This window comes from Spinacia oleracea, chromosome 4, assembly GCF_020520425.1.
Source record: "Spinacia oleracea cultivar Varoflay chromosome 4, BTI_SOV_V1, whole genome shotgun sequence".
Lineage (NCBI taxonomy): Eukaryota > Viridiplantae > Streptophyta > Magnoliopsida > Caryophyllales > Amaranthaceae > Spinacia > Spinacia oleracea.
The window spans coordinates 131,885,117-131,892,729 of record NC_079490.1 but is presented as its reverse complement, the minus strand read 5'-3'; positions in this window follow the sequence as shown (position 1 = coordinate 131,892,729).

Genomic DNA, 7,613 nt, shown 5'->3' with positions numbered 1-7,613 from the left:
AGCAAAATTGGAACTGATGACAACATATCAGATCCATTGACTAAACCTCTGCCGCAGGCGAAGCACAACTCGCACACTGCAGCAATGGGAATCAAGCATATTGGAGAATGGCTTTGATGTCTCTGTTTAATGTTTTAAAGTTTTAGAGTTTAAATCTTTGTAAAACATTATTGGTTAATCATTCACAATAAATGAAAGGAATTCATTTTTCCATTTAATTTGTGGTTTATTAAATGATGAGTCCCTTCAATTTGACGATATATTCAAGATAGACTGTCAGGACCAGTCCTATGACTAAGAAATGTCTATCAAGTGAACTTGAATGTCAAAGGTTGAAAATGGTCCCTGCTCGGAGTTTTCTATAAAATTGGACGCATAGAAAACGTTAGACGATTAGAATGCAAGTTGACTAGTAGTTCTGTTTCTTGAACTATGTGGACATGGCAATGTCATAATCATTTGCATAGATACTTACTTTGGGAAGACTAGTATCGGACAAGACCTATGAAACTTTACTGTAAGAGATGAAAATCTGTCATAAGTAAATTTCATTAAAATTATTAGACACTAAATCCTCAATACCTGAGTGATTTGAGATTACTTGTTTGAGAACTGGTTGCTTTGACGTTGACCAACCGTCGCACCGTAAAAGGAGGCTATAAAGGCAACGCTCAGGTAATCACCTATCAAACGAAGTCTAATCTCAAGATCGCAAGATTGGGATTGTCCTCCCATAAATCGGGATGAGATGCTTAAAAGTTGTACAAGGCCACTCGGAAAGCTAGAAACTGTGAAATGCATGGCCGTGCTCGGATGAATCATATGCTATGATTATCTGTTTATTTGATCAGTTGAAATCTGAAACCGAGGAACACCTCTGGACATAATAAGGATGACAACTCTTACCTTATGTTCAAGAGCAAGCATCGAGCAACAAAGGAATTAGGAAATGCACACTTGTCCCTAAGGACAAGTGGGAGACTGAAGGAAATAATGCCCTTGGTCCAAGTATGCATTCAATGTTAAGTCTAATAAATGCGGTTCATTATTAATTAACAAGTTAATAATTCAGTGAGATCAAGTGAGCTGAATGCCTAGCTAGAGGCCGCTTCAGTTCAAGTGGAATTAATGATATTAATCCACAGCTTACTCTTGACTAAACCCGTAGGGTCACACAAATAGTACGTAAACGGATCAAGTATTTAATGGCATTAAATACTCCATCTATGGATATTCGGAATCGACGGATCTTGGTTCCAGTGGGAGTTGAGATCGTCAAAGGCAAGCAAATGAATACTCCGGAAACGATGATATTGCCGGAAACGGAAATATGGATCGTATCGGAAATATAAATATTATCCAAGTCGTAGATGTTGCCAGAAACGGAAACATAGTACGTATCGGAAAATATTATCGGAAATAGAAATATTGCCGGAATCGGAAAATATTATCGGAAATAGAAATATTGCCGGAATCGGAAATATTGCCGGAAACGGAAATATTGTCTGAATCGGAAATATTATCGGAATCGGAAAATAATTCCGGAAACGGAAATATTAAATATTTGTTCGAAACGGAAATTAATTCCGGAATCGGAAATATTAAATATTGTTCGTATCGGAAATGAATTCCGGAATCGAGAATTTAATCGGAAGCGCATCGGACGAGGCCTGCCAGACGAAGGCCCAGCACAAAGCCGGGGCCATCGCCCAGCAAGCCAAGCGCAACAACCACACGCCAAGCATGCGACCAGGCCCAGCGCAAAAGCCAGGCCCAGCCGAAGCTTGGGCGCGCGCGGGGCTGCGACGAGTGGGCTGGCGCTGTGCGTGGGCCGCAAGGCCTGCGTGCGGTGCTAGCGTATTACTCGGAGTGTGTTACTCGAATCCTAAAGCGTATAGAATTCGTTTAATGATTAAATTCCTAATCCTAAAAGATAAATTAATTAAATAAGAGTTCCACTAGGATTCTAATTTAATTAATTCGTATCCTAGTAGGATTCCAATTCTCTTTCCATACCCCTATAAATATGTGGCCTGGGTTCACAATGTAAAAAGAGTTTTCAAGTATTCAAAGTGAGTTTTTGAGAGAAAAATTCAGTCACATACCTTGCCTAAAAGTGCCGAAATTATTAGTACCTTAAGGGCGATTCTAGTTGGTCAATCTTAAGGCGGATCCGGACGTGCTGTGGACTATCTACGGAGGGACGACACTTGGAGTCCTAAAGACTTGTTCTTGTTCGGTTCGGGCGCAGCTAGGGAAGGCACACAACAAAGAGTATGCTTCTAAACTATGCTATATGATTATGTGTAAATAATATGTATTCCTGGCTTAATGGTTGTTTCCGCATGATTTATGAATTGTCATATGTATCATAACCTAACAAAACACAGTCTCTTCAAGAACACCACTCAAGAAGGCATTTTTGACATCCATTCGCCATATTTCATAGTCATGAAAAGCGGCAATCGCAAGGATTATCCGAATAGACTTAAGCATCGCGACTGGAGAAAAGGTTTCATCGTAGTCAACGCCGTGAACTTGCCTGTAACCTTTTGCTACCAATCTAGCCTTGTATATGTATACAATTCCATCTTTGTCTTTCTTCAACTTGAAGACCCATTTGCATCCGATAGGTGTAAACCCATCCGGCAAATCAACCAAATCCCAGACTTGATTTTCAGACATGGAGTCTATTTTAGATTGCATGCCCTCTAACCATTCAGTGGAGCTTGGGCTCGTCATTTCTTGCTTGTAAGTCATAGGTTCATCACTATCCAATATGAGAACGTCTAAGTTTTCGGTCAAGAGGACGCCTGTCCATCTGTCCGGCTGAAAAATAGTTCTACTTGACTTACGAGGGGCAACAACGTTTTGAGGAACTACTCCCACTAGCTCTTCTAAAGACCTTGGAGGTTCATCGACCTGAACTGCTTCTAAAGAGTTCTGAGTTCGTTGTTCATCTTGAATCTCTTCGAGGTCTATTATTCTCCCACTTATCAATTTGGAAATATGATTTCTTTCCAAAAAGACACCGTCACGAGCAACGAAAACCTTGTTGTCTGACTTGTTGTAGAAATAATACCCCTTTGTTTCTTTTGGATACCCAAAGAAGAAACATTTGTCAGATTTAGGTTGTAGCTTGTCCGAAATTAATCGCTTGATATATGCTTCGCAACCCCAAATCTTCAGAAAAGACAACTTTGGAAGTTTCCCAGTCCATAATTCGTATGGAGTCTTTTCAACAGCTTTTGACGGAGCACGATTCAGTGTGAGTGTTGTAGTTTGCAACGCATGTCCCCATAACTGTAAAGGAAGTTCGGCCTGACCATATCGAGTAAGGTCCTGTTTCTCCGTTCCTGACCATATCGAGTAAGGTCCTGTTTCTCCGTTCCGACACTCCATTCCATTGAGGTGTCCCCGGAGCAGTCAATTCAGAAAGAACACCGCATTCTTTTAAATTGTCATCAAACTCGTGGCTAAGATATTCACCTCCTCGATCCGATCTTAGAGCTTTGATTTTCTTTCCATGTTGATTCTCTACTTCATTTTGAAATTCTCGGAATTTATCAAACGATTCAGACTTGTGCTTCATTAAGTAAATATAGCCATATCTACTAAAGTCGTCCGTAAACGTTATGAAATAGCTGAACTCACCTCTAGCTTTCGTACTCATAGGCCCACATACGTCCGTATGTATTAGCCCTAGTAGTTCGCTTGCTCTTTCTCCCACCTTTCTGAAAGGTTGCTTTGTCATTTTGCCAAGTAAACAAGATTCACATTGATCAGTCTTCTTTAAGTCGAATGATTCTAGAATTCCTTTCCATTGAAGTAATTCCATGCGCTTTATGTTTATATGGCCTAATCGACAATGCCACAGAAATGTGAGATTCGAATCACCAGTTTTAGCATTTTTGGTATTTATTTTATAAATGTGTTTGCTCGTAACTAGCACATATAGACCGTTATAAATTAAAAACTAAAACCTTTAGAATCCAAACTTGAAACAGAAATAATGTTTCTGGTGATACTAGGAACGTAGTAGCAGTTTTCTAGTTCCAGAACAAAACCACTAGGCAAAGAAATAAAATAAGATCCTACGGCTAATGCAGCAATCCGTGCTCCATTTCCCACGCGTAGATCCATCTCGCTATTATCAAGCTTTCTACTTCTCCTTAGTCCCTGCGAATTGGAACATAAGTGTGAGCCACAACCAGTATCTAATACCTAAGAAGTAGAATTTGCAAGATTACAATGTATAACATACATACCTGAAGTAGAAGCAACGTTCCCGTTCTTCTCATCTTCCTTTTTCTTCAAGCAATCCCTCTTCCAATGCCCCTTCTTCTTGCAGTAGAAGTATTCAGAGTCGGCAGGAGAACGAGTCACCCTTTTCTGTTTACCAAAACTGGTGCCGTTGGACTTGGATGAGGGTGCATCCTTGCCCTTACCCTTCTTGCCCGTATTCTTGCCTGATTTCTTGAAGTTCTTTCCCTTACGCACCATAAGCATATCGTGCTTATTCTCTTTCTTGAGGGTCTTTTCAGCGGTTTTCAGCATACCGTGAAGCTCATTAAGAGATTCCTCCATGCTGTTCATGTTGTAATTCAACTTGAACTGATCATATCCATTATGAAGCGAATGGAGAATGATGTCAATAGCCATTTCATTTGAGACGTCAGAATCTAGAGCTCTCATGTTCTCAAAGAGTCCAATCATTTTAAGAACATGTGGGCTCACTGGTTCTCCTTTCTTGAGCTTAGTCTCAAGGATCAACCTCTGAGTCTCGAATCTTTCGATTCTGGCTTGGTCCTGAAACATGTTCTTCAACTCCGAGATGATTTGGTAAGCATCCGAGTTAATGGACGTTTTCTGAAGTTCAGGACTCATGGATGCAAGCATCACACATTTGACATCCCTGTTGGCCTAAATCCAACGATTAAGGGCAGCTTGAGTTACCTCCGGCCCAGCCTCTTCCGGTAACTCTTCCTCAAGGACATATTCCTTTTCCTCATGCATAAGAACTATTTGCAAGTTCCTTTTCCAGTCGAGGAAATTGTTGCCATTCAACTTCTCTTTGTCGAGAATTGAACGCAGGTTGAAGGTGTTATTGTTTGCGGCCATTTGATTACTACAATCGAAAAGAATTTGCAATAAATGACCATTCATAAACTTTAATAACTTTGAAACAAAAGCAAGCATGCAATCATTAAATCTATTAAACATTTCATTCATGCAAAAAACAAAAACATGGTCCAAAAAAGAATGAATCGATTCCAAGACCCCAAAAGTCCTAAATCCTTCAGCAGCTTTGGCATGTCTTATGTAGTTTAAGATTTTAGGTAAGCAAAACCTATTGCTAGTAATCTCCAAATTACTCTTGGTTAATAAATTAATATCATAATTTATCCCTTTGCCACAACATAATGCCATTGTTGTTTGAGTTGAAACCACAATCAACGTGCTCCTTTGGGATGCCTTACTACCTAAGTCAACTAAAATAGCACCTCGCTTTGGCGTAAACCTACTACCTTAGATCCTTAGATTTTTGTAAGTGCTTGATTTGGAAGGCAATTTTTTAACCCAATATTACTTTGGACCTAGTTGTTTCTAAGTTGGTTCGATTATTTAGTGAACTTAATCTAATCGAGTCATACGAAACAACCTATTCATGCAAAGCATACATACATTCATACATTCACGCATAAGATATATATATATATATATATATATATATATATATATATATATATATATATATATATATTAAATTTAATAAATAAATGGTGATCTAGTATGGCCCAAAACATCTTGTCTTGAAGCATCCAATCTCCATCACCTCCTTGTTAGCTTGGCATCGTCTTGAATTTTCGTTCAAATGCTAACTTAAAGTTCTAAACTTAGAAATACTTGAAAATAATAATTTACATCAAAATTTCCATGGTTCGCAGACCATATTTAAAACTTTACATTCAAAGATAGAACGGTACGTACGCAGACCGTATTTAACTATCCTAAATGGCCATACTAGTCACTTGGAGTACCTGCATTACATAAAATATACATTCTATGCATTCACCCATTCGTATGCTAAAACGAATGGCCCATATAAGTATGCAAGTATTTACGTGAATTAATTAAAATTTACGTTCGCATAAACGCGTCCTAAAAGATTAATCAATTTCAAATTATTAATCCTTTGACTTTATTCTAATTAAAATTGAATTTAACTAAAATAATGCGACTTGCGAAAATAATTAAAATGATTTTTTCATTTTAATTTCATTTAGTGGCTCCCACTCAAACCAATAATTATTCTGGGTAATTAATTACGAAATATTAAATTAAAACTCGCTGCCCGGCCCAAGCAAATAAAATATTAAATTAAATATCCCGTTAGCCCAAATTAATGCAAATAAGTCAAGCCCAAAAAAAAAATGTCATGTGCTTACTTGGGCTAGGCTTGCGCCCAGCCCGTCGTAGCATTGCGTGGCCTACGAGGCACACGAGCATAGCCCGCAGCCATCGCATGGCCTACGAGGCACACGAGCATAGCCCGCAGCCATCGCATGGCCTACGAGGCACACGAGCATAGCCCGCAGCCCTCGCAGCCTGTGCACACGTACCCGCAGCATCGCTGCTGCCCCTGCGTGCCTTGCTAGACTCGTCGCAGCGCATCGTTGCACCATCGCAAGGGCTTGCGCCCAGCTATGCGCGCAGCACACACCCCTTACCTCGCCCAGCGCGCGTGGCACGTAGCGTGCATGCTGCTGCCCGCGTCGCTGCGACTCGGTTGCGCATGGTAGCTCGGATGGCTCATCGAACCACACGCCCACCACACACTCGTGTTCGTGCCTTTGGTTCGTGCCTACGGACCAACTTATTAAAAATAAATTTAATTTCACGAACTTGCATTAATATTATTTTTCAAAAAGTTAGGATTTTTATTTTCGAAAAACAACGATTTTTAACGATTTAAAAAACTTTAACGACAATCCAATTTCGTAAAATATTAAATCAAAGGCTAACATTATTCAAATTTTTTAAAAACGAACGAATCAACTTGAAAATTTTGAACTTTTTAAATAATAAAACCCAAAACTTTAAATAGTTCTTTAACATTTAAATTTCAGATTTTAATAATTGGGTTTAAGTGCGATTAAAATTAACGAAATGATTCCAAATTTTAATCCAATAATTTTCAAATTTAGCCACTGACCCATGAAATTATATTCCCTTTCCCAATTAACCGAATTATTAAACCAAAATTATTTAAAATCAATTAGGGTTCTAAATTTTACGAATTGGGGAAAGGAAAAATTAGGGTTTATGCGTATCGAAAAAATCTGAAATTTTTACCATAGATCAAGAACATACCCACTAATAATGTGACAAAATTTCAAGCAATTACGAGTAGTTAAGGTTAACCTTTTAATTGAATTACTGTCCGACACTTTTAATTTTTATTAAAAAATTTACAAAAACGTCCAACAAACGACACTTCGAGGCCTGTTTTTGAAATTCTGTTCTCATGAGTTGATCTTAGAAAATCGTTTGGATCAGATTATGGTTTTAAAAATCGAAAAAACGAATCTTTTTGATTTCGGAACAACTTA